Raw genomic sequence first — 8,786 nt, forward strand, 5'->3', positions numbered from 1 at the left:
ATTAAATTCAGAATTCTAGTAAATACTAGGGGCTTGATCTTCTGAAAATGTCTATAGTGCCAAGATGTTGATCCATCAGAGTGGGCTTTCCAAGAAACTCTGCCTGTGGCATTTACAGTTTTGGATTCGTGTATTTGTAGAGCTAAAGAACTGGATGCTACCATTGGGTCCCTACAAATCTCTGGTATTTTAAGTGATAAAAGAATTAGACATTCCAGCAACGCTGAGGTGCATTGGGTAACAGAAAGAGCATGTGTTTTCAAGTCACACAGGCTGAGATTCAAACTCTATCTGCCATACTAGCAGTGTGACCTCAGATTTATGACCTAATGTCTTTGAGTTGTAATTTTCTCAATTATAAATGTAATAATATACATTCACAGAAGGACTTGGAGAATTAAATGAAATAAAAGAAACTGTAAAACTCCTAGAAGAAAATATGGGGTAAAAACATCTTCTTGACTTTGGCCTTGGCAATGATTTCTTGAATATGAAACCAAAAGCACAGGCAACAAAAGCAAAAACAGACAAATGAGACTATATAAGCCTAAAAGACTCCCACACAACAAAGGAAACAATCAGCAAGATGAAAAGGCAACCTGAAAATCCTTGCGTACCATGTATCTGATAAAGGGTTAATATCTAAAAGAGAAAAGAAACTCTGATAACTCAATAGCCAAAAACCAACCCCAAAAGGGTGAAGGACCTGAGTAGACATTTCTCTAAAGAAGATATATAAATGGCCAATAGATACATGAAAAACTGCTCAGTATCAGGAAAAATCAGGAAAATGCAAATCAAAACCCCAGTGAGATATCACTTCACATGTATAAGGATGGTTATTATCAGTAAAACCCCAAAGATAAGAAATGTTGGTGAAGTGGAGAAAAGAGAATGCTTTTTTCTGTTGGTGAGAATATAAATTGGCGCAGCCACTTCGGAAAACAGTACAGAGATTCCTCAAAAAATTTAAAATAGAAGTACCATATGATCTAGCAATCCCACTTCTGAGTAGAGAGTCAAAGGAATTGAAATCAGGATCTTGAAATATCTGCACTCCCACATTCACTGCAACATTATTCACAGTGGTCAAGACACAGAAGCAACCTAAATTCACTGATGGATGAACGGATAAAGGAAATGAAGTATTTACATACAATGGAATATTATTCAGCCTTTAAAAAAGAAGGAAATTCTGCCATTTGTGACAAGATGGATGAGCCTGGAGGACATTATGCTAAGTGAAATAAGCAGAGACAGGAGAACAAGTATGACATGATCTCATTTACATGAGGAATCTAAAATAGTCAAACTCAGAAAAGCAGAGAATAGGATGGTGGTGGTTGCCAGGGGCTGTGAGGAGGGGGAAACAGGACAATGTTGGTCAAAGGGTACAAAGTTCCAATTATGAAAGATGCATAAGTCCTAGAGATCTACTGTGCAGAATAATACCTGTAATTAACAAGAATGTACTGTATACTTAAAAATTTGCTAAAAGGATAGATCTTATGTTAAGTGCCCTTATCACAAGATAGATAGATAGATAGATAGACAGACAGACAGACAAGACAGACAGACAGACAGAGAGGCTAGGAGGAAACTTTTGAAGGTGATGGACATACTTATTGGCATTGACTGTGGTGATGATTTCATGGTTGTATACTTAACTCCAATCTTCCAAACTTATCAAATCATATACATTAAATATGTACGGCTTTTTCTATGTCAATAACACCTCGATAAAGTGGTTCTTTAAAAAAGGGTCAAGAAAAAAATTGGTTTTTTAAAATAGAGGTCATGATAAAACCTTTTAAGTAATTATGGACTTTTGCAACTATTCCAAAGAAAACTGTTCTCATCATTTATGAAAATAATGTTCCCTGGAAACCTCTTGGTCACATAACATCTCCCAAGACCTGTGTTCTAGGTCAGCTCTGGTGGAGATGGTGCTGCTCATCACAGGCTGCTTTTGGAAGGGCAGGATGTTAGTGAATATACTTCAGGAAATGCTAATGTGCTTGGTGCATTTGATGCATTAATTTAAAAATACTTTTAGCAATACATAAACATACCTGCATGCTTGCTTAAATCCTTCACGTACTCATGGCCTCCCTTCCTAGCTAAGCCTCACCTTCCTCTGGTATTGTGTGTCCCATTAAACGGCACCATCTTCCATCCAACTGCGTAGGCCAGGAAACTGGGAGGAATCAACACTCTCCCCTCTGTAGCTCTTCAAGGAGACACTCTTTCCAACTCCACTGTCACCTCTGGAGCTGCAGCTGCCTCCTTCTTTTGTCTGGACTTCGGTACCAACTTTCTAACTGTCCCCAGCCTCTCTCCAATATATCCTCCAATCCACAGCCAGAATGACCTCTGCAATATGAGTATCTGGTTATGTCGCTCCTCTGATTAAATCCTTGCATGGCTTGTCTTTGCTCCTCTCTCAGATAAAGTTCAAAATCCCCTCCATGGCCTTCAAGGCCCTCTGGGGTCCGGTCCTGCCTGTTTTCCAGCCTCATCTTCTCCTCACCACCCTCCCACCTTTCTACAATTCAACCATGGTGGCTTTTTTCTCACCTTCTCTAGCTGGGTCCCACCTCAAGCTCTTCGAACATGCTACTTCCTTTGCTGCTGGCCTTCTTCCCCAGCCTCTGTCTCTCCTGCTCATATTTTAGGTGCAAAGATTTGCTCTGAGCAGCCTTTCTGACCCTCTGAGATCAGATTCTAGGTCTTGTAGCTGACTGTGCTTTTCCTTTGGAACATGTATCACAATTCCAGTTAATGGACCAGATTTTTACTGATGTTTCTCTCTAGCGCTCTATTGTGAGTTTGGGGAGAATAGGAATCACGCTTTTCTAGTTTGTTGTAGTTGTTCCTATGATTGGCATCCAGTCTAGGGCCCAGTAGGCCTGATAATAATAATAATAAATGAATAGGCTTTGATACCGTCCAAGTCTGGCTGGGCTCTTTGCTACATAACACAGAACTCTATGGGGTCCAGAAGGAGATATATGGAAAGATTAATGATCTGGAAGGAGATGGAGGCCAGCCATTGTAGCACAATTATGCTACAGTAAAAGTCAACGCCCAGATCTTAGTGGCTTGTAGCAATAATCACACATCGTCCCACATGGTAGCTTTATGTGTCAATGTGGTTAAGCTGACCACAGGTCCTAGAATCCCTTTCTTTGTATGCTCCTTGTTAGGATGGGCCATAAATGCAATTAGTTCAAGAGTCAGAAGGTGGGAGTGCAGCAGGAGTCATGATGGTCCTTGGAAGGTCCAGGTGGGTCAGACTTGGTTGCAGCTCACAGAAGTTTTCACAGCTCTGCTGACTCGCTGTATGGATTGACCCCAAAGCTCCAGTCCCTGTGGGATTGCTTCCTTCAGCTTCCCAAATCCTAGTCCAGGAGTGAGTGTGACTCCATAGCAGAGCATCCATGGCAATGAAGCTGAAGGCTTGGAGATGGGAAGGGGCCAAATGGGTTTCAACAATAGAAGGAGTCACATTCCAACTGGGTCTTCATAGATTCCAGTTGTCCCCACTCACCCTACTTCATGCCCACCTTTTGATCCTAACCAGCTTGTCCTACAACTTGAGGTTTAGCACCCCTGAAACAGTCAAACCGAAACCCTCTTACCAGTGTCAAAAATTGTCTAAGATTCCCCTCTCCCCCAAACACCTAACATGAAGGAAGTATAAACATAGAATATGTGTGTGTGTGTGTGTGTGTGTGTGTGTGTGTATACATAAAACCATCTCAGATGGTTTGAACCACTGTTTGTTCACAACCTTGTTTTTGGCTTTTTTTTAGTTTATGTTATTTATTTATTTATTTATTGGTTGAGGGAGGTAATTAGGTGTATTTATTATTCATTCTTAGAGGAGGTACTGGGGATTGAACCCAGGACCTCATATGTGCCAGGCATGCGCTCTACCACTTGAGCTGTACCCTCCCCCCAGTTCCCTTGTAACAATGCTAGAGCGTCACATGTTCAGATGGTGACAGAAGAATGAAATCTCCAATGGTTTCTTCTGATTTTCAGGACTTACAATACGACACAGTTAGATTCATCACAGTACTTTTATTATTTGCCTCTACATTAGATTTTCTTATAATTGGCATTCTCAAACTTCTTTTGCTGCCAATGCGTCTTTTTAGAATTTATGCAATTTTTTTAATGGAAATTCCTGTCTCTCAAAAACGCTCTAGGTATGCCCTTACTGTTTGCTCAGGGTTCATATTCTAATTGCAGTGGGAATAATTTTTCTTTAAAGAGAGGGAGAGAGAGAGATGGAGAGACAAAAGTCAGACTGAGAAATGGGGGGAGGTTGAGGAGGATAGAGAGAGACTGATTAGCTGGTGAAAACCCTGTAATAAAGTCTTAATAAAAGCTTGCATTCTTGGCAGCAAGAACAGTGTTGTATTCATCTCTGTAATCCCCAGCAGCAAATACAAGACTTGAAGCAAAGTAAGTCTTCAGAAAGTGCACGTTTTCATGGAATCACAGAGCGTGAAACTGGGAGTGCCCGCAGAGAGTGCAGTGACTAGATGCATGGGTCCCCATGAAAGGTGAGAGAGGAACGTTCAGAAACACCTGGCGTCTGCGTATCATTTATCATCTGCAAAATATATAAGGCTGGTTCTTTCCAATTTAATCCTCCTTACAGGTCTGTGAAGGAGATTCCCATTTACACGCAAGGGAAAGAAAGTCAGAGGAGTGTCTCATTCCCCAGCCACTCTGGTAATAGTGTCACGTCTAACATACAATTCCTGGTCTTATTCCAAATCCCTGGCTCTAAATATGCTTTCTTATTTTAAGTTGTTAATGGATTGAATTCCTTTAAATTTATAGTCTCCTGGGATCTTCATGATATCCACAGTTCTTAAAAAAACAAAAGGAAAGAAAATAAAGAAAATCAAAAGGTGTTTACCCTCATCCTGGGGAAACTGGCTCTGTTAAATGTTTTGCAAAATGCAAAAGAGGAAGTAATCCAATACCTGACCACAAGGCTGGGTTGCGTTGCCTCAGGATTATTTACTTAACTAAGGCAGAACTGTGGACTGCGGTGCTCTGTGTGCTAACGGGTTCTTGGCCATGTCCAGCCCGCTCCCCTCCCCCGCAGGTGGAACTCTTTCATCTCAGTGTCAGGCAGTTACCTTGGAGATGTTGGGATTGTTTTCTGGTCCTGACCAAGAGGACAGACACTTAGTTAAATTGCAAGAGACCAGTTGGAGAACGTATTCTGACCCTATATATTCCTGTGTGCTAACACATACCCTGTATCAAGATGACCTGTTAGTGTGCAGGTCTGTTCGACACTTTTAAGTGCCTTACGATCAGGAATTAAGCTTATTCATTCTTACGCTTCTTGGGCCTAGTTCTGAACTTGGCACTTTGCAGATGTTTAATAAATGCTTGTGGAAAAGAATTGGAAGTAGAATGTTGTTTTTTATTTGTCAGAGAGTGAATCAAAACTATAGAGTGTCCAGCAACAAATGAATGGATAAAGGAGACGTGGTGTAAATATATACATATCATAGGTGCGCGCACACACACACACACACACACACACACACACACACAATGGAATACTACTTAGCCATAGAAAGAAATTTTGCGATTTGCAGCAACAAAGATGAACTTGGAAGACATTGTGCTAAGTGAAATAAATCAGAAACAAAGACAAATACTGCATGCTATCACTTACATGTGAAATCCCCAAAATACAACAAACTAGGGAATGAAACAGAAAAGAAGCAGACTCACAGATATAGAGAACAAACAAGCAGTTAACTGTTGGGAGAGGGGAGCAGGAAGGAGCAATATAGGGGTAGGGGAGCAGGAGGTGCAAATTATTAGGTATAAAATAAGCTATAAGGATATACTGTTCAACATGGGGAATATAGCAAAAAATTTTATAATAAGGATAAATGGAGTATAACCTTTAAAAATTGTGACTCACTGTATTGTACACCTGTAACTTATTTAATATTATACAGCAACTATACTTCAATAAGAAACTATAAAGAACTATAGGGCAATAATAATTTTGAAGTCTGTATAGAACTTTATCTGAAGCTTACTCATCCTTCAAAGCATGTTTCAAATGTCACTTCCCCTCCCTATGCAGTCCTTCTTGATTTGCTGAGTCAGAATGAATACACTCCCATAGTATCTCCATTTCAAACGGATTCATATTTGGCTTCTTATTGTGCTTGGCTGTCTCTGTATCCACATCCCCATCACGGCAAGTCCTCTTAGCACTGGATGCCCTGTTTTTCCCTCTATTTTCTCACTCTGCATCACCTAGTTTCTAGCATTAGGTAGATCAACAAAAGTTTGTTGCGTGATTAAGCAGATACCTGAATGGCAAAAGAACGCTGCTGTCTGCCACATTAGAGGATGCCACTGAATTGTAGCTAGCTCCATTCTCAAGGAAATTAATGGCCACTAAGAGGTTTAAAGAGTTCGCTGTTTGGTTACTGTTAATTTGTATACTTGCCACGTTCTGTTGCTCACCCTCTTCTTCTCCAGTTTTAACAATCCCCAGCAGTGTGCTCTACATTGTAGAAATCTGCCTCTAAAAGCAAACACCGAAGTAATTAAAAATATGAGTATTAGGTCAGTCTCTCACTAGATTTTCCTCTCATTTGGCTTGGTTTTCTAGCTTTGCAAACCAAGGAGAATATTCTCAGGCGTAAATTGTAATTTAGGATTACAGTCAGTATCAACCAGTTGCAATGAATATTAGTTGTTTTTGTTGCCTGGCTCCCAATGTCTTTCTTTCAGGTAATAGCACCTCATTTTCTTCAAAGGACCCACTTATTTCCATCTCTCAGTTCCTGAGGTTGGGGCTAGTCTCCACTCCCACCTGCCTGATTGGGGATTGGACCCAGGTTAATGACAAATCAGTGTAAATCATTCCCATTGGCCACCATGCTTGTTTCAGAGTTGGGCACCTGACTTAATTTAGGCCAATGAGAGAATGCCTTCTAGGACTTGTTTTTATGTTCATTAGGATGTTATAATGACAAGTCAGAAACTGTTGGAGGCCTGGATATGGATCCCAAGAATCAAGCCATCCCATGGGAAGCAGAGTTAAAGATGTTATCATTTGATCCCTGAATCAAACTGCTTGGAAAGCCAAAATATCCCTTCCTAATTCCACAAACATAAATTCCATTTATGCTTAAGCCTGTTTGCTTTGAGTTTCTGTCCTATGCAACCACAAGACTCCTAACACATTGCAGGTCTGAAACTTCTGTGTACGTGAGACACTTTAAGACGGCCTTTAAAATGCAGATACCTAGTCTCCAAGCCCAAGATACAGGTTAGGGCCCAGGAACTTGCATTTTAACAGACAGCCCGGGTGGGTCTAACACTGATGATTGATGGGCCAGTGCTTGAGACACGCTGATAATAGTTTATGGAGTGATAACAATAAACAACAATAACCAGAGTCAGAGGAGTTTCAAAGTCTCAGCATGGTAGCTGGAAGTAGAGAGCCCAGGCTTTGTCCTAATATCACAAATGGGAAAATCCACTGAGAAATCAGGAGTTGACTTCATATTTGATTTAAATTTAGGAAATCTTTACCTAACTTCTCTTTATTAATTTTTTCCTGCTTTAGGTAATATGATCAAACACCTCAGTTTGTCCAGGAATGCCCAGGAACCCACCTGTTGTTCTGGCATGATTATTAATAGCACCTCTTTCCACTTAAACGTGTCCAGGTTTGGATGATAATAAAAGCTGTTGTCACTCCTTTGCTTCAGGGCAGTCTGCACAAAAAGGAGTTCTTTGTCACTTAGGCCTCTGGCGGCATGTCTAAGCTTTTGCTGAGCCAGGCATGTAATTCTTTTTCTGTTTTATGACTTTTACTAGCAGAGGCTGAAATCATTAGTACCAAGTCTAAAATTCTTAAGTCTCAGAAACCTGGGTAGCTTCTGAATAGTATATGAACTTCCAGTTAAACAAATAAATAAATTAATTAAATAAAATTATCTAGAACGTCCCAGCATCCTTAAGATTGACTCATTCTAAGGAAGCAGCCTATGAACCCAGAAGTCAAAATGGGAAATAAATTAGGAATGTGAGCAGAATGCTGGGTGTGGACACACATGAGATGATATCGCCCTGGCAGGTTCATACTTGCCCTAGGGGCCCAGAATTAATCTGGAACAATTATCACTTCTGTTCAGTTGATAAAAGGATATGGTGACAGAGAGACAAGACAACTAAGTCCCTTGGCAGGTGAAGGAAGTGATGTTAGTGCCATTCTCAAAGATTTTTCAGTACCTGGAGCAGAAACATATGCCAAGGGTGGGGAGTCTATTGCAGTAGTTTAGGTTTCTACCTAGTCTATTTAAAAAACAAAAAAACAAAAAACAAACAAGCAAACAAAAAAACCCATAAACCAAAAACAAACCCAAAACATTGAATTGCATTGATTTTCTTCACTGATGCTAATTATATATATTAAAGCAATGCACACACAAAAAAATAGCTTTCTTCTGTTAGTAATTAAGGAATATCTGATATTTAGTAGTGATTTCTTCTTCCCTTAAAGTAGGTATATACAGTTGTTAAATATTCTGGGAGACATTATAGTCCCATCTTCATATTTTTAATGTTGGAAGAATTTCAGTGATTTCTGCCTAGGGACCCTTGTTTCAAGATAATTTGCCCACTGCTTGTTTGGTTCCACTCAAACACAGCTGTAAGTTCTTTCTTTCTAAATTTGGAGATGAAGTGACTGATGGCTAACATTTAACCATCTG

This window comes from Camelus bactrianus, chromosome 25 (assembly GCF_048773025.1).
Source record: "Camelus bactrianus isolate YW-2024 breed Bactrian camel chromosome 25, ASM4877302v1, whole genome shotgun sequence".
Classification (NCBI taxonomy): domain Eukaryota; kingdom Metazoa; phylum Chordata; class Mammalia; order Artiodactyla; family Camelidae; genus Camelus; species Camelus bactrianus.